The sequence below is a fragment of the Lepidochelys kempii genome, chromosome 3 (assembly GCF_965140285.1).
Source record: "Lepidochelys kempii isolate rLepKem1 chromosome 3, rLepKem1.hap1, whole genome shotgun sequence".
In the NCBI taxonomy this organism is placed as follows: domain Eukaryota; kingdom Metazoa; phylum Chordata; order Testudines; family Cheloniidae; genus Lepidochelys; species Lepidochelys kempii.
The window spans coordinates 93,168,192-93,191,605 of NC_136382.1; positions in this window are offsets into that span (position 1 = coordinate 93,168,192).

Below are 23,414 nucleotides of genomic sequence, written 5' to 3' on the forward strand. Positions count from 1 at the left end.
GTGTGACCCCCCCCTTAAAAATTAAAAACACTTTTTAATACATTTAACACCATTATAAATGCTGGCTGCAAAGCAGGGTTTGGGGTGGAGGCTGACAGCTCATGACCCCACCCCCATGTAATAACCTCGCAACCCCCTGAGGGGTCCCAATCCCCAGTTTGAGAACCCCTGATGTAGAGGACTTTTTTTAAAAACAGGTTAGACAAACACTTGTCCTGGGAGTGTCTAGATAATACTTAGCCCTGACTCAGTGCAGAAGACTGGACTAAATGAGCTATTGAGGTCCCTTCCAGTCCTAAATTTCTGTTTTGCTAAATCTGGCATGCTACCTTCACACTGGTATTGGTGTAAGAAGGCACATTGATCCATGGCTTTCATTTTGTTTCTGTGTGACCTCAGGTGTGCGGCAGGGATGTGTTCTCGCCCTGGCACTATTATGTTGAGCTGTCGATGGATATAAGGAGTTGCCGCTCCACGTGTTTAATCAAGATTGTTAAGAAGTGTTCACCAACCAAGACTATGCCAACAAAGCTGCCTTGCTTTTGGAGAACCAGAGAATTTCAGTCCTGCCCTTCAAGGTTTCCAAGATGCCACCCACACTACAGGGTTGAATATCTTTGGCAGAAGACAGATCCAGAACCCTGGAGCTGGGCCACCCGAATCCCTGGTATAGGTGGAGTCGAGCACTATGGAGAGCATTGACAAATTCATCTAACTAGGTTGCTGTCATAAATATAAAGGGAAGGGTAACCACCTTTCTGTATACAGAACTATACCAAAGGCAAAACCCCTTCACCTGTAAAGGGTTAAGAAGCTAAGATAACCTCGCTGGCACCTGACCAAAATGACCAATGAGGAGACAAGATACTTTCAAAGCTGGAGGGGTGGGGGGAACAAAGGGTCTGTCTGTCTGTGTGATGCTTTTGCCAGGACCAGGTCAGGAATGCTCTTCAGAACTTCTGTTAAGTTAGTAAGTAATCTAGCTAGAAATGTGTTAGATTTCCTTTTGTTTAATGGCTGGTAAGATACACTGTGCTGAATTGAATGTATCTTCCTGTTTTTGTGTCTTTTTGTAACTTAACGTTTTGCCTAGAGGCATTCTCTATGTTTTGAATCTGATTACCCTGTAAGGTATTTACCATCCTGATTTTACAGAGGTGATTCTTTTACCTTTTCTTTAATTAAAATTCTTCTTTTAAGAACCTGATTGATTTTTCATTGTTCTTAAGATCCAAGGGTTTGGATCTGTGTTCACCTATGCAAATTGGTGAGGATTTTTTTCAAGCCTTCCCCAGGAAAGGGGGTGTAGGGCTTGGGGGATATTTTGGGGGGAATATGTCTCCAAGTGGGCTCTTTCCCTGTTCTTTGTTTAACACACTTGGTGGTGGCAGCATAGGGTTCAAGGACAAGGCAAAGTTTGTACCTTGGGGACGTTTTTAACCTAAGCTGGTAAGAATAAGCTTAGGGGGTCTTTCATGCAGGTCCCCACATCCGTACCCCAGAGTTCAGAGTGGGGAAGGAACCTTGACAGTTGCAAACACAGTTGTCCTCTAACAATTCGGTCTTGCTGCCTCTAGCATGAAGTTCGTATTTCCTATGGATTAAAAAATCTCTGTGCTGAGATAAAGTTCAGACGTGTGTACTGCTTGTCCTCTTATACAGGGCAGAAACCTGGACATTCTTACAGGAAAACTTTGAGCAGTTGGAGGCATTCCATAAAGCGGCTTGAATTTGTGCAGAATTCCATAATCTCACAGAAATCTGGCTTTCCACCAATTCCTCTCTATGTTCAAAAGTGGCATTGCATGCTCTTTGGCCATGTTGCCAGGATGGACAAAAACACCCCAGCACACCATGCCTTCAAACTCTTCATCGACACATGAATGGAATGCATACCCTGATCCTACCTGGTATCACCTGTGGACCCCTCCCAGAGAGTCACAGATTCAACAGACAGAACCAGATATGGGAATTTCACTCTACAATGTCTGGTATGATGCCATCATCTGTAGTCATGCTGGATGGTACAACAGTCCTCAGACTATGCTTGTTGAAGGAGGAGGAGGATGGTAGCGGAGGCTCTGGGCCAATAAGCTGGCACAACAGAGAGCTGGAAAGGCTCTACCATAGAGGCAGGCAATTTTTGATTTGGGGCTGTGAGTGAAGAGGGCAGAGAGCAACACAGGAGGCAGCCATGCTTGAGGTGATGACCCAAGTTTAGACCCAAGAGGGAAGCCCAACATCCATGGAGAATGGAGCTGATCCATGTAGTAGAAGCAAGGACTCAATACTCCAAGCTTGCATTATGCTTCAGCATCAGAAATCAAAACAAGGGGGATGGAAGGTATCTTTGTCTAGGACTGAGATGCTGGGGCTTGTTTGGATTCTTTGTCAGGTTAGAAGACATTAATTATATATTTAGGCAGTAGGGATAGGGTATATTGTACTATTGCTGTGGAATGTGTGTGACTCATTAAAGAGGCTCCCTTCCTTTGAAATGTCTCTGATACTCACTGAGGGTTTGTCCCTGCTTAAATAAAGGTGTTGCTTTATTAAGTGTAATATCCATTCATAGGAGTTAACTCCTGTTTCATCATGGGAGGTTGGTGCTTAGTCAGAGGCTGGGAGGAGGTTTGCCCATGTACGTAGTCTGTTGTCAGAATTGCTCTACCAACTCTAGGGTGCCCCCACTTTACGAGTGATACCACAAACAAGATTTGGGGAGTGTAGGTAAGGAGGCCTGGGACCATGTTGAGTTAATATTCTCAACAGGTAGCCCACCCCATCTTCATGACTATGGACTATAGGAAGGTGGATATTCTACATTCTGACCTTCATGAATCTCTACATTGTTGCCATACCTCTTGTGGAGATCATGGCCAGAATGATCGTGAATGCCTTTTGGTGCTACTTTGTCTAACTCTAGGGCTACCCCATAAAGGTATTCGCTAGTCAAGGTACACCTTTTGAATGGTAGATTTCTGAGGAATTGTGTTCTCTATATGGTAGCCACAAACTAAGGACAGACAGCAGCCAACAATTCACAGTGAAAAGGAAAGACTGTCCCTTTAAAGAAGCAAGATCCAAGGGGCTTCCTGCAGGAAATACAGGGCTTAGTCTCAAAATAGGTCATTTAGGTCAGAGTTGCCAAGGGCAGAATAAAAGGTGTTCAGATGGAGAACCTACTGATAGCAGAGGAAAATCTGTTTTTCTTCTGGAATTGGAAATGTTGTGCTTTTCACCTGTGTATCTTTTGTTTTTACTTTGTGTTCATAAGAATACCAATTTTGTTTTGTTGTGTTTTGCTGAAACATTATTTGGACTTTCCAGCTGCTCAGGGAGTTTGTGATGTATTGAAGTATAATATATCACTGTAGTTTCTGGAAATATTTGTTGTTTCATATCTTTTTCTGTAATAACTTGCATTTTTATACTGCTGGTTGTATATCTACCTTATTTGTGGGAAGCCTTCTGCCTTTGTATTTGCTGGATATATTGTTCTGTGGGGGACGGCTTTTGTAGCATCTTGTTCCATTCGTAATGTGTTTGCAAGTATTTTTCTCAGTAGGAATTCAATATCTTATATTTATGCTGAAGGATCCCATGTCATATAAACAATGGACCCCAGGCCCACTTCTGCAAATAGAAACCATGTTCTCAGTGGGGGAGGTATAGAAAAGGAGAGCAGACTCCAGAGGAAACTGCCCTTCCTCATTGAGGGGATTTGTATCCCTAGGTGAATGGAGGTTGGACTGAGTTACCTATCCCCAATAGCCCCTCATGTCAATGGGATAAATCTGAGTCTGCACTAACTTCAACGGGACAAATCTGAGTTTGCACAGGTTCCTCCTCTGTATTGTGGATGACTTTTCACATGGGAAATTTTAAAGAAAGCTGCAGTACATGGAGCCCCTGTCAACATGGCTGTTGCAAGAACCCCCTGGATGAAGGGGGTGAGGCAGAGAGGGCAGTGGAGAGATAAAGTGCTTTCATATAGATGATCAGTGCCTCCAACAGCTAATGGCAGATCCTCAGGACTGTGTGGCTGGAAATACAACTCCTACCATCCAATGGAAGGATGAAGAGGAAACTGTGACTTGAAATATCTCATGTCAGACTAAGCAGCTGTAGGTGAGTGAGGCTCTCTATATGTACACAGATTGAATCTCTTCATCCATGACTGATGTGCAGTCAGCTTGGAGGTAAAATGTAACAGGCAATGCCTCAATTGATAAAGCAAATAAAAGGACACCTCTCTGAAGGGAAATTAATAGAAATAATGATACTTAGCACTCAGAGTGTATATTGTTTTCCATCCCAGGATTTAAAAGTGGGTAAACTTTGTTATCCCCATTTTACAGATGATTAAAGAGGGGTTAAGTGATCCACCAAAAGCAAATCAATTACATAGCTGGAAACAGAACGCAGGCCTCCTGACTCCTAGGTTTCTCAAAGACTCTGTAAGTTGTTCACATGCAACTTAGAGCTGATAAAACTGAGATCTGCAGTTGGTTGTCATCCACATAGTGAAGGCATAAAAAGCGCACTCTACCTAACCTTCAAACACTTTTTGTACATGGTGAATAACACGGGTTCCTGATTAGAACCTGATCGGACCTCCTTGTATGAGGCTAACAAGCCATTACCCAAAACAGCTGACTTGAACAGTTTTTTTTTAAACCCTTTGGGGTCCAGAAGCAAGTCAGCAAACTCCATTTGAAGTTCAGAATTCTCAAGTGACTAACCAATGGTGAAATAAATCTACAATAGGTACAAAATACATGTCTTCCTTTGCTGTTTCTGAGATGATGGTTACTTACTTGCCATCAGCTAGAGACTATTTTTGTTTCCAATATATTACTCGTAGCATCTGTTAGTCTAGGGGCAACAATTTCTTTAAGTTTATAAAATGTCATATACCCATCTGTGACCAGGGCTTCTATAGTTCTGGAGCACCTTTACAACAAATCTTACCTCTTTCAATGAAATAGGGACTATTAAGTATTCCACCTGATCCTTTCTTACCATGGCAATTCTATGTAAATTATTGAAAAAATTGTCATCTTTTTTTTTCATTATCTTCTGAATATAAAGGCTATTAAAATGTGGCAAATGCATCTACTGTCTAACATCCTCTTTCATTTCTAACATTTTAGGGTATTGTATATTTGTCAGGGCTCTGGAAAATTCTTGTTTCTTTAATTGGTTGTTAAGGTATCTATTTGACTTGCTTCTAAATTTAAGCTAAGAATGGCAATACTGGGTCAAACCAATTTTTCATCTAGCCCAGTATCCTGTCTTCTGACAGTGGCCAATGCCAGGTGCTTCAGAGGGAATGAACAGACGAGGGCAATTATCAAGTGATCCATCCCCTGTTGTCCAGTTCCAACTTCTGATAGTCAGAGATTTCACTACACTCAGAGCATGGGGTTGTGTCCCTGAACCTCTTGACTAACAGTCCATCAGTGGCTAACTTCCATGAATTTATCTAATTTTTTAAAACTCTGTTATGCATTTGGCTTTCACAGGATCCCCTGACAATGAGTTCCACAGGCTGCCTGAGTTGTGTGAACAAGCTCTTCCTTGTGTTTTTGTTTTTAAACCTGCTACCTATTAATTTCATTGGGTGATCCCTTGTTCTTGTGTGATGTGAAAGGGTAAATAATACTTCCTTATTCACTTTATACCATTTGTGATTTTATAGACTTCTGTCATATGCCTCCTCAGTTGTCTCTTTTCTAAGCTGAAAAGTCCCAGTCTTTTAAATCTCTCCTCATAAGGAAGCTATTCCATACCCATAATCACTTTTGTTGCCCTTCTCTGTTCTTTCTTTATCTCTTCCATATCTTTCTTGAGATGGGGCAACCAGAACTGCTCAAAGTATTCAAAGTGTGGGTGTACCATGAATGTATATAGTGGCATGATATTTTCAATCTTATCTATCCCTTTCCTAATGATTCCTAACATTCTGTTGGCCTTTTTTGATTGCTGCTGAACATGGAGCAGATATTTTCAGAGAACTATCCACCATGACTCCAAGATCTCTTTCTTAAGTGGTAACACCAAATGTGGACCCCATCATTTTGTATTTATTGGGATGATATTTTCTAATTTGCATTACTTTGCACCTATCAATATTGAATTTCCTCTGCCCTTTTGCTGCCCGGTCTCCCAGTTTTGTGAGATCTCATTGTAACTCGTGGCAGTCAGCTTTGGACTTAACTCTCTTGAGTAATCTTGTATCATCTGCAAATTTTGCTGCCTCGCTGTTTATCCCTTTTTTCGGGTCGTTTATACATATGGTGAACAGCACTGTTCCAGTACAGATCCTTAGGGGACCCTGCTATTAACCTATCTCCATTGTGAAAACTAATTGTTTATTCCTTACCTTTATTTCCCATCTTTTAACCAGTTATTGACCTGTGGGAGGATCTTCCCTCTTATCCCATGACTGTCCAGTTTGCTTAAGAGCCTTTGGTGTGGTTATCTTTGTTTGTCATACCTAAATGGCAGTTCACTCTTGGCTGGGGGCTGGATTGGCATGCTTTAATCAGACAAAATTCCTATGGACTTGAACGTGAGTTCAGCTTGTAGAAAGAGCAATCCTTTAAGTAATCTGTATACTTTAGTTTTATTAAAATGTTATAGAAAAATTTTCTCTTTGAGCCAAATTGTGGATCTCTAACTGAAGGATTTATTTATTTTGGACTACTTGTTTTGTTATTCATGAGAAACTTCCATTGATATGGGTAGAATTCCTGCACATGGTTAAAATGCAGAACACATGGTACCAGAATACTTCAGCATAGCTTAAAGGGTGTAATTTTGCTGTTGGGATATTGTATTCAGTTCTTTTTATTTAATGATCTTAACTTTTTGTGTGCGATATAGAGTAGTGAGTTCAACCCCGAGAGCCATTTTAAGTTGTTCAGAGTATAACTTTTAATGCTTTCTTTATCATTACTGTACCAATAATTTTATCGCCTCCTTTGCAAATTATTGACTTTCTTTTTGTCCCACTAAAGAATAATTTTTGTATTGTGTGTTAATTTATTATGCTTAAAGATACAGGAGTGAGATCAGAAATTTCAGATATTTGCATTCCTTTATTCTTCAGCTTTGAACTTGAAGTATTACAAAATGATGTATTCCAGTGAGAATTATGAGCTACTGAATAGTATGCATAATCTTTTCTTGAGGATTTTTAAATGTTCAAGTGTCTCCTAATATCCTTTCCCTGATTGTTATTAGGTTTGGTAGAATGTAGTTGCTGTGATTATTTGTCTTCATTAATATTGGTTGGTCATCTTTTGTGTTTAAATTTGTCTTTTTACTTGATTAAAGACTCCTCCCCAAATAAAATAGATGTCTGTTGTTACATTTTTTTCCCAAGAAACTGCATATTTTGAATTCACAATGGGCGCATACTTCCTAAGAGTTGTGAAACTTCTTCATTATCTGGTTCTGTAGAAGAAATGAGGACAATTTTATGTATTGCATCTTTATTCTTTGTGTAAGGAAAACATCTTAACCAGTCCATCTTCCTTTAATTTATAATGTTCTGCATTAGGCAAATAACGTTTCTCCAGTAATAGCACTTTGGAGTTTACATAAATTTAGTACCTTTTTACTTTTTTCTAGGGGAGTTGACATTCAGACCCGCTGCATTATGTTGAGGAAAGCTGTCTTGTTTGTACATTTGTATTGTATATCTGTCAAAGAAAATGTTTCCCAAATTGTGGGTCGCGGGAAGGTTCTAGATGGGTTGCCACATCCAGGGTGGGATTATACCATCATTGGGCTCTGGCCTAGGCAAACATATAGTTCTCTTGGTCCAGTGTGGGTGTGTTGGAGAATGAACCTGTCCCACTCTCATCCAGCAATAGCAGCTCTTGACATGTGGGGCTGGGTTCAGTTCCCCACTCTAGGTGTTGTGACCTGGCACACTTTGCAGTGCCACTCAGGTTTGGCCCAACTGCTCCTCAAGGGCTGACTGGACAAAACCTGAGTAGCATTCATGTTTCACAGATTCCAAGGCCAGGAAGGACCATTGTGAACATCTAGACTGACCTCCTGTATAACACAGGCCATAGAACTTCTCTCAAACAATTCCTAGAGCAGATTTTTTCGAAAAACATCCAATCTTGATTTAAAAATTGTCAGTGATGGAGAATCCACCACTACCCTTGTTAAATTGTTTAGTTAATTATCCTCACTGTTAAAAATTTGCCTTTATTGCCATTCTGTATTTGTCTAGCTTCACCTTCCAGCCATTCGATCATGTTATTACCTTTCTCTGCTGGACTGAAGAGTCCATTATTAATGATTTGTTTCTCACATAGATACTATAGATACCCTTTTCTCCAGGTCACAGTCCTGCCCCCTCATATTTGACCCAGCTGCCCCTCTGTTATAATGAAGGGGCAGCCAGGTCAAACCTAAGTGGTGCTGAAACCCCGTGCACTAGGTAGCAATGTCTGGAGCAGGGAGCCAGGCCTAGCTTCATGGGACAGGAGCCACTGCTGCAAGGTGCGTGAAGGGTGGGATCATTCTCCATTCCTCCCATTTCACCCCCAGGGCCTCTTCTCCACAGCAAACTGGGATTAGGGTTGTTGTGCCAGGGTGGAGAATGCGCATATGTAATGGTAGGTTGCAGGGGAAAAAAAGACAAAATGTTCTTGGTGGGTTGCTTTAGTAAACAGTTAGGGAACCAGTGATATAAGGTACTTCAATGGCCCCCATTGTGCCTCACTACACCCTTGTGAAGTAGAGAAGTGCTATTATCCTCATTGTACAGATGGAGAACTGAGACAGAGGGCTTGTCTACTCTGCCCTGCAGTTCAGGACTGTGAGGATGTGACTAGCAGTGCACACCAGGGCACTGCACAGTAACTCCGCCCTGTGGACACTGTGGGTGTGAACTAAAAATGCTCTTCAAACAGGATTACATTAAAGAGAACTAGGAACCTTTTCGTTCAGATCTGCAGCGCCAAAGTGAAAAGATATAGTGCAGCACCTTGAGCACCGCTATTCACACCTCCATAGTCCAAACTACGGGGCAGAGTAGGCCTCGCTGAAGTGATTTACCCAAAGCCACAGAGGACGTCTGTGGTAGAAACAGAAACTGAACCTGGGTCTTCTGAGTGCCAAGCTACAGCCCTAACCACTGGACCTCATCCACTCTCACGTATGTGTGCGCTCAAGTGTGTGGGCTCTCAAAACTTCATCTGTCTATTTTGTTTTTCTTTATTTCTCTGCATTTAAAGTACCCTAAATCTCTTAATAGTGTTTGGTTGGTGGGGTTTTTTTAAAAAGTTTCTTTATTTTCCTGCAGTATAGCGATGGAGATTGATTAAAGAGTAAAATACATAGCCCCCCCATGTGATGTTAAATATCAATAATAATTGTGGATGATATCAAATTGAATGTAATAAATCTACATGAGCATTGGTGTAATCAATATCCTCATTTTTTTAGGAAAATGAGGACCATGGGGTGAAATCCCAGCCGCACTGAAGTCAGTGGGAGTCTTTCCATTGACTTCAGTGAGATCAGGATTTCACCAATGGTGAGTAAATGACTAATCTTGGTCAGGTGAGGAATTTTTATTTGTGTTTTTAAGAGCTTAATGCTATTTTATGCAAAGCTCCACAGCATTAGAAAACTTAATGGAAGACTGGGTAGAAGGATGGTCCAAAGGCAAGTGCAAGAATTTTCTCTTACCTGTTGTGACAGATTGGAATCAATCTGATTGGCTGGGGAAGAGCTCAGTGTATCCTTTCCTTGTGTAAGGAGCATTTCTGCAGAGATGGTGGAATCTTAGGTTTCCTCCTTTCTGGGACCTTGCTTTGCCTTAACTTTGCATTTCCATTGTCTGGATAACAAATAAATAAGAATAAGGGATCCTGCCTTTAGGTGGTTTCACTTTCACCATGCCTGTTAGTCATAATATATAGTTTTGTCATTTCACCTATGGCAGTTGTCTGAGCAGTTGGAGATGCAAGCAGTACTCTCCACAGCATCCCCTAGTGGTACAACATGGAGATGCTGGAAGTAAAAAGGGGTGGGAGAAAGAAGAAAGGCGGGGAAGCCTTTGTGCTAGGAAGAACTCCGTTATAATAAGTAACAAAGCAATGGATGCTGACTTCAGAGAAGGCAAAATTAAGGTACCAAAGTAAGTTTCAGCTCTTTATGTTGGTTTTACACTAGTCTAAACTGGAATAAACTGTAATTTAATCTCAAATTATGAACAATAGAAAACAGGAGTTTTTATGTTTATAATGGAAACATTTTGCAACTTTAACTACAGCATCTGCGAACAAGAAACATTGTATTCCTATGGGTATTAATCAATCTGTGATCTAGTGGATAAAGGGACAACTTGATAAAGAAGCTGCCTGGAACAGTAATTGGAGAGATGCAAGTAAGCCTGCCACTGATTGTTGTTCTCTCCTTCCCTAAGGCATGTATTTTGGACATGGTGTGGTGTATTTGAGCCCTTTGATCCATTAACTACTCTCAGGGCCTGCTTTCTCTTTTCGTACAGGTTTTTTTGTTTTGTTTTGTTTTTTAAGAATTTATGGTGAGGGAATATTTTCCCCTGCTGCTTCAGACCATATGAACATTATGTGTTGTACCTGGTGAAACTTTTTTCTCTTCTATCATTTTTAACTTGAAGCTTTGGGAAGCCATGCCTAACAGATCTTCAGCTGCATCTAAAGAAACCTCTTGCACCCCTTTCTACTGCTATCACCCAGTGCACATCCGCATCCTACTGTTTATAAATTGAGCATGGATCAGGAAACAGACTTCAAAGAAATGATTGCTAGAAATCTGGAACTGTTCCACAGAAGATTAGATACATTGTACTGTTTCCCTTCTTGTTTCAGAGTAAAGATTGAACCAACAATGCAAGAGGAAAATAATGAATGATCAGGAACCAGCAGGCCCAATTCTGCCCTAAGTTAGACTGGTACAACCTCACTAAAAGACTTTGGCCCAATGACTTCTTTGCAAAAAGTTCCTATAAAGAGAACAAACAGAGATGAAAACAAACCCATGCAATACAGAAATGAGAAATTAAGAAAGCTAAAACTTGAAATCTCAAGTCTTTAGATGACACTGAGAAATCAGGGCTGGTGATATTTGCTCTCATGCTCTCCCTCCCTTATTTTTTAAACAGGTTGGTCAAATAAAACTTCTGGGTCTTCAACCTGTTAATTTCTACCTTTATCCGTTTCTTCTACGTGGACAGTGCTTCATAACTCTAAGGCTTTTACTATAGTATGTTCATAATTAAGGCTTGTGAGACATATGGACTTGCAGGGTTGTGAGTTTAATCCTTGGATCTGGCAAATCTGCAGCTGGTGCAGACTTTAGGGGTCATGGAAAAGAGTCTATCACCTTCATGCTTCCCCAATACCTGGGGCTGCTGAGGGCTTATTCACACACCAACACAAGTTAGAGTAGTCACAGGGCCGTTATGTAAGTGAGGAGTAGCTGGAGCACAGAAGCATTCCTGCTGTGTCCTGAAATACTGCCTATGATGCAGTGTGCCAGGCAGGGCGATGATGGCATGGCTATGACAACTCTATGCTGCCTAGGGGTTCCCCAAACCAGGGGAAACTCCGTTGCCTGGTTAGGATAGATCATGTGGCAACTTTGCACCATTGGAGCAGTGCAAAAGGCTGTGTCCTTGGTCAGGATTTAGCTCTATCAGTTTTGAATCTAGAGGGCTGTAATGCACTGGTTAAGTGCAGGAAAGAGGGCCTTCTGGTGTTTGTAAAGATGGTCATTTGGGAAAAGTTGTATCCCTTTTTGAAATTATCTCACTCCTATATAACTGATTGATTGCAATGGTGAATTTTACCCAGCAAAGCTTTACATTTCCTTTAAGGACGTGTTGTCATCTAGACTTGGAGGAAAGCCAAGATTTGAATATGATTAAGAAAACACCACCATTAATGGACATACTGTTAGTGACAAGACAGAGCACCTGAAAAATGCCAGAGAGCGCGCACAGTGGTCCACACCAGCATTCACCCAAGCTGTCACCTCATTTAGATGAGAAATGAGACAAGAGCCAGCCTCATCATTTGCTAATCTTGAGAATGCAATCTCTGAAATAAAACAAAGCTTAATAAAAACAGATGAGGGGGCAGAATAACTGGAGCAGCAAATGGGGAGGGAGAGGGAAAGAGTGGAAAAAGTATTGATCGTTTTTATTGAAGCAAGAGAGACAATTGTGCACAAAATGTGATAATTTACAAAACAGACAAAGAATGAATAATATAAGATTTTATGGGTGATCAGAAGAAGAAAATTATTAAATGTTAGAATTACTGCCTTTATTTTTAAATTAAGTGCTAGAATTAAATGGGATTTTTTACTGGATTTTAGTATAAAGCCATGGGATACTGACCCAAAGGAGACAGAGTATGTTTCGGGATTATGTGGAGGTGGTAAAACTTGTGAATGGAGGCTAGAATGGATTATACTGTTGATTTAACTGGTGATTACTTGGATTTATACTGATTGCATTGCCAAGAAATGCATTTGGACCACATTATTATTGCAATAGCACCTGCTGGATTCAATCAGGTTGGGGCCTGATTGTGTTAGGCCCCATAAATTAATTAATTTTGATTGATTGTTTGGGAATATGTAGTGTAATACACTTGCAGTAAGTATTTTGACAGACTTCTAAAATAAAGATTATTAAACTGGAAGCTGCCCTAGTATTATAATTGGACATGCTGCTGCACTTTCAAGATTGTTCCTGAAACTACTGTTACATAACAATGAACACATTTATTTCATTTATGTCCCAGGATCTTGAATATAGTTATCTGGGCTATTTTGAAGGTGATCTGTTCTTAACATTCCTTCTCCTAATACATATGGGCATTGTATTTTAGCTACATTTTGCTACTCTAACCAGAAATATTGAATGTGTTGCTAAAAGAAATAATACGAAGAAAAAAGCTGCTTACCCTAACTCACATTAAATATAACTTCATGACTTTGTTGTTGATTTGTTTTCTTTTAATGGGCTTGGTTTTGAGTTGTAGAGTTTTAAGACATTTCCAAATTTACATGGAGTACTGCAATAATAAAGGGAAAAATAAGCTGCAAAATTAATATTTCTGAACATATGCCTTGTAAAAGAGAGATAATATTGTGGTGCAAACTTTATCGGGAAGGAATCCCAGAAATAAGAGAAGGGGACTATCGGATTGCTTTGTTGATAATGCAAGCGATGTTAAGAACAGCACTATTGTCCCACATACGGAAGCACTAGAATACAGATGGACATGCAGTGCTGAGGAAATAAGAATGCAGGATGCATTATTGCAACAGAACACGTAATAAAAAGACCCCAAAGGAGCATGATTTCTTCCTATACTAAGGTCTTTAGAACCTCATGGGAGGAACATCCTAATCAAGAATTAAAATATTCCATTCTTCTCCCAAGAACAGACATCTCAAGTGATCTATCTGGGAAGAAGTAAATCATCCTTATCATGTAAAACATCTAAGAAATTAGTTTGAATTGCTTTCTGTGCATTTAGAAAAAACTTAAATTGCTGCTATGGGATGTTGTCCAGCCTCATTTCTCACACTTTCTCTTTTTAAACAGCTCTTAACTTGAGGAATCTAGACACATTTTAAATCTCTGAGAGATGTTGATGGTGACGATGACACCTAATGAAGGTGAGGCATTTAACTTTCTTTTCCTTAGAGACATACAGGCCATAAAATGTCACTGGAAGCCCACTGTGATGGGGTTAGAAAGATCTGAGGATGGTATAATTGTCAGGGAGGGGCAGGCCTTTCATTTGTTTGTTCCTGTAGGCAACAGGGATTTGACTCTTTAGATGCTAATCTTTCATAGTCTTGCCTCATCATTAGAGGCCTTTACAAAGTAGGGATCTGTATCTGTCTCAAATCTTTTCCTTCCAGTATGAAACCATAGGAAGCTGTGAAATAGAGGAGGGTTCCCCCACGTATCTGGAGAAGAGGTATCCTTCCTCCCACTATCCCAGCAAATATTTTCTCTTTCCTGAATCTGTTCTATTTTTATCATATATAATATGTATAAAATGTTCCCTGTGCAAACACAATGGCCCTGGTAGTGGTGGTGGTCTGTGCTGCCATGCAGAGGCTAGAGCTAAGTTCTTAAATTTGTCCTCTTTCTCCTTGGGTTGGCAAGGCTGGGGTGAGAAAGTTAAGCCCTACTAAAGGGAAAGGGCCATTGTTATATTGCTCTGCTAATATGCCCTGCTGGGCAAAAATGGAATAAGGTGAACACAACTTGACAGCTTTTTTAAAGTGAAGTAATCAGATTATAAAATCTAATAGGAGATAGAAAAGTTGAGCCTAATGGGGTCAAAAAATTGAAGAGTTTTCCTCTTAGTTCATAGTCTGGTAAACATAATCAACTGCTTTGCTTCTTTTCTTTTCTTGCCACTTTGCAGCTCCCCTCTTGCACAGAAGAACAAAAGCAAAAGGAGCAAAGTAGTGGAACAACTATAGAGCATCTCATTGCTAGAGACCTTTCAGAAATGGAGAAGCAGGCTGTTATGGTAATTCTTGTGAAATCGGTCAATGCTTGAAAGGAGACAGTCATCCTGAAGTTCAAAATTAGCCGTGTACAACTGTGCATCTACTCTGTGTGAAACTACTGCAATGGTGCATCAGATCAAGTAATTATACATACAGATGTTCAGGCAAGTGTCTAGATGTATAGTCAGTGTGACAGACTCAGACCAGAAGGATATAAGAGAGGAGTGGAAGGCAGGTATATCAGCCTCAGAATGAGCAGGTCCCTGTTCCCTGGATAGCCAAACAAAGGCTACTCCAGGCCAGTCAAGACCCCGATGACAATTTAACCAGTTAAGGTCGTTAGGCTAATGCTGGCACCTGACCTCAATTAACTGGCAAAGGATTAGTTAAGGCAGTTAGGCTAATGGAGACAGCTGGAACCAGTTAAGGTCACACTCATACTGCTTAAAAGCTCTCCTTTCCAGCTTCTCTTGAGAGAAGCCCAGATGAAAGGAGCTGGAGGAGAGGAAGCATTGCTGAATCCTGAGGTAAGGGTGAAGCTTGGAAAAAAGAGACCATGGGAAAGTGGCCCAGGGAATCAAAGCAGCATCAGTGGTGAAGGGAAAACTGCCAACAGCTGCTACCATTAGGGTCCCTGGGCTGGAATCCGGAGTAGAGGGTGGGCCCGGGTTCCCCCCCGCCATGCTCTACAGAGATCCCCTTTAGAGGGGAAGCAGACTTTGGTCCAGGCGGGAGGCCAAACTGTGCCTACTGAGGTCTAAGGAGCAACAGAGACTGTGGGTATTCCACCTTCCCACCTCCCATACTGGCCTGTGATGAAAGTAGCTCAATAAGCTGTGACCTTTGCCGCTATACTGGAAAAGGGAGTTCATATTGAGGGTCTTAGCGAGCTTCTGAAACCACTGAATCTGCCTGGAAGCGCGGGACCCACCAATACAGGCTCAGAGCTTTGTCATATCAGTTACCTGACATGCATGGGAAAGTGTAAAAATTGCACACTCCTAATTTTGAAAATAGACCCTGAATCTATAGGGTTTTTGTTTTTGCTTGGTGAATGCTTGAGCTTTGGCATCTATTTGGAAATTGTTCAGATAATTAATCAAAACAGCTTTTCTACTTGTGTAATTTTATATTATCCAATAGCAGGTAAATGACTAATGCTATAAATTGTGATCTCCATGGGCCTTTTTATTAGAACTTTGCCCAGCATGTGTATCTCTTCAGTCCTCCTAACCATTTCTAACCCTGGTAGCTCTCTCGAAGCATGAGTCTGTTTCAGAGGTTTCCTTTTAACTTCTGGGTCATTAGGTGTGACTCACTCTGAAAATGAATGGGAACAAAATCCTGTATCAGTTTTAAAACTAACTAAAAATAATGATAATTTGTGGTTCCCGGAAAAAAAATCTTACTTAAAAGGAATTGCCAAAGAACAACATCAGAATAGAATTGCTACTGTCTGCAATGTGCGGGTATGCAGAGAGTAAGAGATAAGAATTACCTCATCTAATGCGGCTCAGCGACACAATAAGTGGAAGGTGTTTGAATTTTGCTAGGCTATTCTGCTTATCATTTAAGAATAATATAATTATTAGTGCTTTCAAATAATTAATTAGAAACTCAGCAAAATCTATGATTTCTGGTCTGGAAAATAGATTTTTAAAATATTTGTATCAAATATTAAGGACTGGTTTTAACAGATTTCTTTGTATGCAACACTCAGAAAAGGGACACAAATCCTGCATCAGTCCTTTTTCACTAAAACGGGGGCAGTGCAAAGTATGAGGTTATCATGATACAGTGGGAAAACAGCTGGTGCATATCTGATTTATATTGGATTTCTAACACTATATTAGAAAAAACAAATATGGTAAGAAAATGCTGGTGCAGACTTTGTTTCCATAAAAAGGTTCACAAATGAGGTTTGATATAAGGTGTCCACGTCTCCCTGTCTGAGACCGTACCTGGAGGGTCTGGCTGGTGGTGTGGGGAGTTTAACTTCTTCAGCAAGTTCAGGTGGGCATATGCCATACAAGGGAGCAGGTACTGGTAGACGTAGATTGTTCCTATCTTCTATTTTTATGACTCAATGTAACTGTCTGTGATAGATCTTGTGTTGCTGTGTCAAACAGATTCCAAGCTGAATAGGTTTTATTAAATGTTTGTTGTTGAATTTTATGCTCATGAAAGAGGATGACTGATAAGACTAGCAACAGGTAGGCATAGTGTGAGATGATTGCAAGCGCTTCCCATGCAGCTGTGCATGGAAGTAGCCATTAAAAAGAGAATATTTGTTTGTAGATACCACAAAGTTGCTACTGCTATTTCCTAGTCTTACACTTGCATGGAAAAACACTGGTATCTCAGTTCATGTGGCAATTGTTGCCAAGTTCTGACTTTTAATTGGCAACTACTGTACAACATTCTTTACCCTCTTTGTAGTTTTCTCCAATTCAGAGCATGGTTAACTGTTGTTGTGTGTTGGAATGTTTATGTGATGGATAAAGATGTGGTGGTAGTTCTTATTTTTATTTATAGCGTAAACTAAAGTTTGAACTTAGCTCTGCAGGTATGAAAGCGTAGTGAACTAATCTACTGTGCCACCTAATTGAACTCTGTTTCCCAATAGTTTAGCCTCTTTATGGTCCCTCTTTTAATGTTGTTTACCACTAAAAAGACAGTCTAATTTTCCCTCCATTTTCTTTGTACATGTTAAACATCATGTTGCTTTCTAAGCCCATAATAATAATTCAGGTTGTAGAGGGACATGTTTTGACAAGAACATTATACATAATTTTTAAATTAACAGAGAAACCATGACTTACATGGTTTGACAGTTTTAGGGCTTGTCATTTCTAAAAGGCTGGGTAATCTGAACAAGAGATTTCCTTTAATTAGGTTTATTTACTGCTCCATAAAATGAAACCGCCAAAGGACCTTTAGTCTGCAGTTTTGCATGGAGTGAAGAAAGGTACTTTATTGTGTTGCTTTATGATAGTACTCTTACTGCAGAATAATGCATTCTTACACCAAAGCCACATCAGAAAGTGGTGATGTCATTGTTTCCATTTTCTGGTTTGTCTACTTGTTAATTTTTGTGAAAATAAATGTTACTATGCAGAAAGATAAAATCTGCATAGAGATAATGGAGCAGTGAGTAGTAATGAAAAACTTCCCTAGTCATTTTGTGCTAACAGCTATGTGAAGATTTTAATGGCATACACTGATCGATCTGAGTTTACATAATCTAATAACAGATGGATATGCACATTTCCCAGAACTAAACCTTCATAAATGTTTATAATGAGCACTACAAAACTGGAGCAAGGAGAATAAAGATAAAAGAAAATTAATAAATGAAATAAACTGAAAAGGTGAAAGGAAGGGAGAATACTATATTTACAGTGTGAGGCATACAAAAACAATCTACTGTGTGTTGGAATGGAATCCATCCTATATTGTAGTATCCATCTTGGGGCAGAAAATATGAATACCTCCTACAGGAAGATGAGGACAAATGGAGTTATGAAAAAATAGGTTTGAGCTGATGATAAATAGTGTTTCCAAGGATTTTTATTTCGCTCACAAGAACTTGGCACATAAGAGATTGGTGTAAAATGAATTTTATTTGTAAACTTCCAGAATAATCTGCTTGAGTTCTTTAAATTGTTCAAGGAAATTGTTCAAGTCCATTGGTGAGTCAGGATCCCTCTACCAGCAACCACATCATCCTCTGTGACCTAGTTGTATTCTTCTGGTACAATGCAATGTATGATACCAAAGAAAAAATGCCTATGAGCTGGAGATAGTGTTCTTGGCCAGTTTTGGAATGAAATTAGATAAATCCAGAGTTTTAACAACTTTAAGCTATGCTGTAAGACCAGCTTTGATAAAGCTTTCCTGCCATTACCAGAAGGATGTAAAAAGAAATTTTTTTATAGATAACATAAGCCCAAGGGAAGAAGAGCAAAAGATTCTTTGAAGCCCAGTAAGGACCTCACTATGTGGGTCTAATTTACCTGAGGAGGGCATTCCTACTACAGTGGGAAAATGCTTTAAGCAGATATAAACCAATACAAAAATATATGCAGAGGAAACTAGAAGGCCTTTCAGAAATATTCAGGACTCAAGAGCCGCCTTCTTTCCCTTGCTTTTCTCTCTCTGACCAGGAGCCTCGTATTCCAACCACCACTATGTCTGGCTGATGGGACCCAGGAAGACTTCCCTCTTCTGAGCCCATTGGTACTGGACCTAGACAAGAGCAGACCTTACCTTTCCCTATCCTCAGCACCATAGTATCCAAGCACCTTCCAGTAGTGCATTAAATTACACCTTTTAGTGGTGAAGAGGGTTGCATGTCTCAGTGACCCCAAGACTGATGCTGCCTGGAGTCATGTACTCCCTTAGGGCCACCTGTGGCAGAGCGGTCAAGGGCGAGGTTCCAGACAAAGCATGATCCAAGAAGTCCCTAACGGCAGAGCAGATGGAGGATAACTGCACAATGGAGGTGAAACTGTTGTGTAATGTTACAATGACTGTGAAGGTGGATGAAGCCTGCAGCAGATAGAGGATCTCCAATTGTCATGGTGTCTATGCTATTGGTTTCAAGTCCTTTATGTGTCAAGGATAGTGTGGTGACTGTTGTGCACGAGTCTCCCCACTTTAAAAGAAGTTCCACACAGGCACCTCCAGTTTTTGGAAAAATAACATTTGCACAAGTCAAAAGTCCGGTGGTGATCGGCGAGTGGTGATGGGAACAGGACAGTGAAATCTGGAAATTCCTAATCACAGACCGACACACAGGCGGTGGGGGTGTGATAGTTGTCTTGCTCAAGGATTAAGATGGGTCGAGCATCTTGGCAGCTTCATGCATGATTGAGCAGTCCTTTTTACGATCCACTCTACTCACCCCACATGGTGGGGAGGGGGGTTTAGAAAAGGTACCGTAAAATAGTCTTGCCTCTGTTTTTTTCCTGGCTGGATAGCCACATCCAGCAGGATCACCACCTCAGCGGTCGAAAATGTAAGAAATTTTCAACTTTGGAACTTGGAACATATGGATTCTGACAGACAACTCAAACAGTGACTGACCAGAGCGATGTACAGCCATTATTGCTCATGAATTGAGTCAGTTTAACATCAGTAGTGCTGCTTTGTCTGAAACTAGAAGAGCTGATGAAGGACAGGTGAGGGAGGAGAAAGGAGGATACACCTACTTCTGGAAGGGAAAATCTACAGATGAACCCTGATTGCATGGAGTGGGCTGTGCTATAAAGAACAAGCTCCTAAGGTGGCTCTCTGAGGTAGCAGTTGGCGTCAATGAGAGGTTTGACAGTCCAGTTTGAGGCTCACAAAAAATCAATTGGGAAATATTGTGAGTGCCTATACAACAACACTGGATGCTGATGAGAAAGTAAAGGAACATTTTTATTCTTGGTTGGAAACCATTTTATTGGAGACCCCCACAGAAGACAAGGTCATCCTTCTGGGAGATTTCAATGCACGTGTTGGACAAGACTTGGACCTGTGGAAAGGAACCATCGGGAAAGAAGGAGTTGGCAAAAGCAGTTCAAGTGAACTTATTATTATGAGCACTCTTTTCTGACAAAAAGGAAAAGTTCAAAACATCTTGGAGACATCCACGGTCAAAGCACTGGCATCTCCTCAAATAAGTCATAGTCCGTGCCCAATATCGTAGTGACGTACTTCTCACAAAAGCAATGACAAGTGTTGATGACTGTTGGACTGATCATCGCCTTATTCGATCCACAATGAAAATTAAGATCACTCCCAAATGGAGGCTGAAAAAGAAGGAGGTCAGGCGCAAGTTGAAGGTTCAAGATTTGAAGGACTCTATTAGGCATGACCACTTCCAAGCAGTCTTAGAAGAAAAGCTCCAACCAGTGTTTCCGGAAGAAATTGAGGAACATTGGAGCCAGTTGAACACAGTAATCATCAATGCCTGTGAGGAAACCATAGGCTACCAAACCAGAAAACATCAGGACTGGTTTGGTGAGAATGATGCTGAAATTGAGCCACTCATCAATGAGAAGAGAGTGGCATTTTGTGCTTGGCAGAACAACATAAATTGTAATATAAAGAGAGAAGCCCATGCCAAGGCGAGGGCAGAAGTACAAAGTAAAACCAGAGAACTCAAGAACAAATGGTGGACTGAGGAAGCGCAAGAACTCCAACATCTCGTGGACATCCACAATACATGTGGTTTCTTTAGTGCCACCAAGGCTTATGGGCCAATTCGTCATGGCATGAATCCTCTTTGCTCTAAGGATGGAATCACACTTCTGAAGGACAGTGAAGCCATCAATTCTCGCTGGAAAGAACATTTTGAAGATCTCCTTAACCATAATTCTGTGGTTGCAGATGAAGTCCTTGAGCAAATCCCTCAACGACCATTTAGGGATGAGCTCGGAGACCCGCCCAATTTGTATGAGATACACAATGCCACCAAGCAGATGAAGAACAACAAGGCAGCAGGTCTAGATGGGATCCCCACTGAAATCTTTGAAGACAGTGGACCAGAGCTAATTCGGCAGCTTTACATGCTTATCCTTAAAATCTGGATAAAGGAGGAGATACCCAGTGAAATGAGGGATGACCTGATTGTCACCCTCTTCAAGAAAGGGGATACAGTGGATTGTGGAAATTATTGTGGTATCTCCTTCCTAGCTATTGCAGGCAAAGTTCTGGCATGGATCTTTGAAACCCACCACCTGCACCTGTCTGAAGAAACTTTACCTGAGTCAGAGTGGTTTCTGACCATGTTGCGGAATGGCGGATATGATCTTCACGGCATGGCAGCTGCAAGAAAAGTGTCGGGAGCAAAACTGACTACTATACATGGCTTTTGTTGATCTAACTAAAGCCTTTGATTCAGTGAATCTCCGTGCCCTCTGGACTGTACTTCCTAAGATTGGATGTCCTGATAAATACATTAATGTCCTAAAATTGCTTCATGATAACATAAAAGCGACTGTTCTGAGCAGCACTGGCTCCCAGAGTGAACCTTTCAAAGTACAAACAGGAGTCAAACAGGGCTGTATCATCGCTCTAACCTTGTTTGCATTTTTATTGCTGTCCTTCTTTACCTAATTGCTGGGAAATTTACAGCTGGCATTGAAATCATTTACAGAATGGATGGAAAGCTGTTCAGGGTTAGCAGGCTGAAAGCCAAGAGTAAGACTTCCACAACATCTATCGTGGAACTTCACGATGCTGATGACAATGCAATCTTTGCCCACTCTGAGAAAGATCTTCAAACTATCTTGAATGTATTTGCCAATGCTTACTAATGTCTTGGTTTCACTCTTTATATCAAGAAGACTAAAGTGCTCTATCAGCCCTCTCCAAATGAGGTATTACATGCCCCATCTATCAAAATCAATGGAGTAGCACTGGAGAATGTCAATCGCTTCCTCTACCTTGAAAGTCATCTTTCATCCAAGGCAGAAATTCAACATTGCCTGAGCTGTGCCAGTGTAGCTTTTTCTCATGTACAACACAGGTTTTTTGAAGATCATGACATTTGAACAGACACCAAGCTTCTTGTTTATCAAGCCGTTATTCTCCCAACACTGTTGTATGGGTCTGAAACTTGGACAACCTATAGACAACACTTGAAAGTCCTTGAGAGGCATCATCAACGCTGCCTTCGTAAGATTCTGAAGATCAAATGGAAAGACAGGTGCACCAATATTTGTGTTCTAGAAGAGGCAAAGACCACCAGCATCGAGGCAATGAATATCTGTCAACAATTCCGCTGGACTGGTCATGTTGTCTGGATGCCAGACCATCGCCCCCCAAAACAGGTCCTTTTCTCTCAGCTGAAAGAAGGGTACCATTACATGGGTAGACAATGGAAGTGTTATAAGGACTTGCTGAAGGACAAACTAAAAATGTGTAATATTGACATTAACCCTTGGGAGACACTTGCCCAGGATCACTTAAAATGGAGTGAAGTCCTATGTGATGGTCCCCTGCATTTTGAACTTGCTCGCCGACAAGCTGAAGAGGACAAGAGGTGCAGGAGGAAGGAGAGACTGGCTCCCAGTCATGATCAACAGCCTCCTTCTGAGCCTGAAAACATCTGCCCTCATTGTAATAGAACTTGTGGTTCAAGGATTTGCCTTTTTAGCCACCTGAGGACCCATAACTCCCATAGAAGATGATCATACTTGGTAACGGGTGATCATCCATCATCAAATGACATTTCCAACATTTGACATGTGGTTTGTTCTGTCTCATCTCCTCAGAGTTGCTCTGTATAGTGTTATGTTTGGTAGAACTTTTTTTTAAAATATACATACTGCTGTGTGTGTGTTAGAGAAGATCAGGGTCAAAGAAATGCCTCTTGCACTTGGAGGTTTGTGAGGGTCTTCAGTTCTTGTGGGAATTCATTCCACAATCTTGGGCTGGCCCATGGGAAAACTTTGTCCCCTACACAGACAAGCTTTACCCTGTTGATAGAAAGTTCTGTTCTGGATGAAGAAGAGAATGGTTGACAACGGTCGTCATCCTGGAGTTTTAGATCTTTTAGGTATGCTGGGCCCAGGCTATCGTTGTTTTGACCCTTCCATCACAACAGAGCTCATTCCTTTATAAATTGTGTTAAAAAGAAAATTAAACACATAACTAGAAAGTCACAATAGGAACCTCCCACCATAGGAAATGGGCACAGTCCCATGATCAACACTTTGTTTATTTTGTCTTTGTCAAGGTTCCTTCCCCACTCTGAACTCTAGGGTACAGATGTGGGTACCTGCATGAAAGACCCCCTAAGCTTATTCTTACCAGCTTAGGTTAAAAACTTCCCCAAGGTACAAACTTTGCCTTGT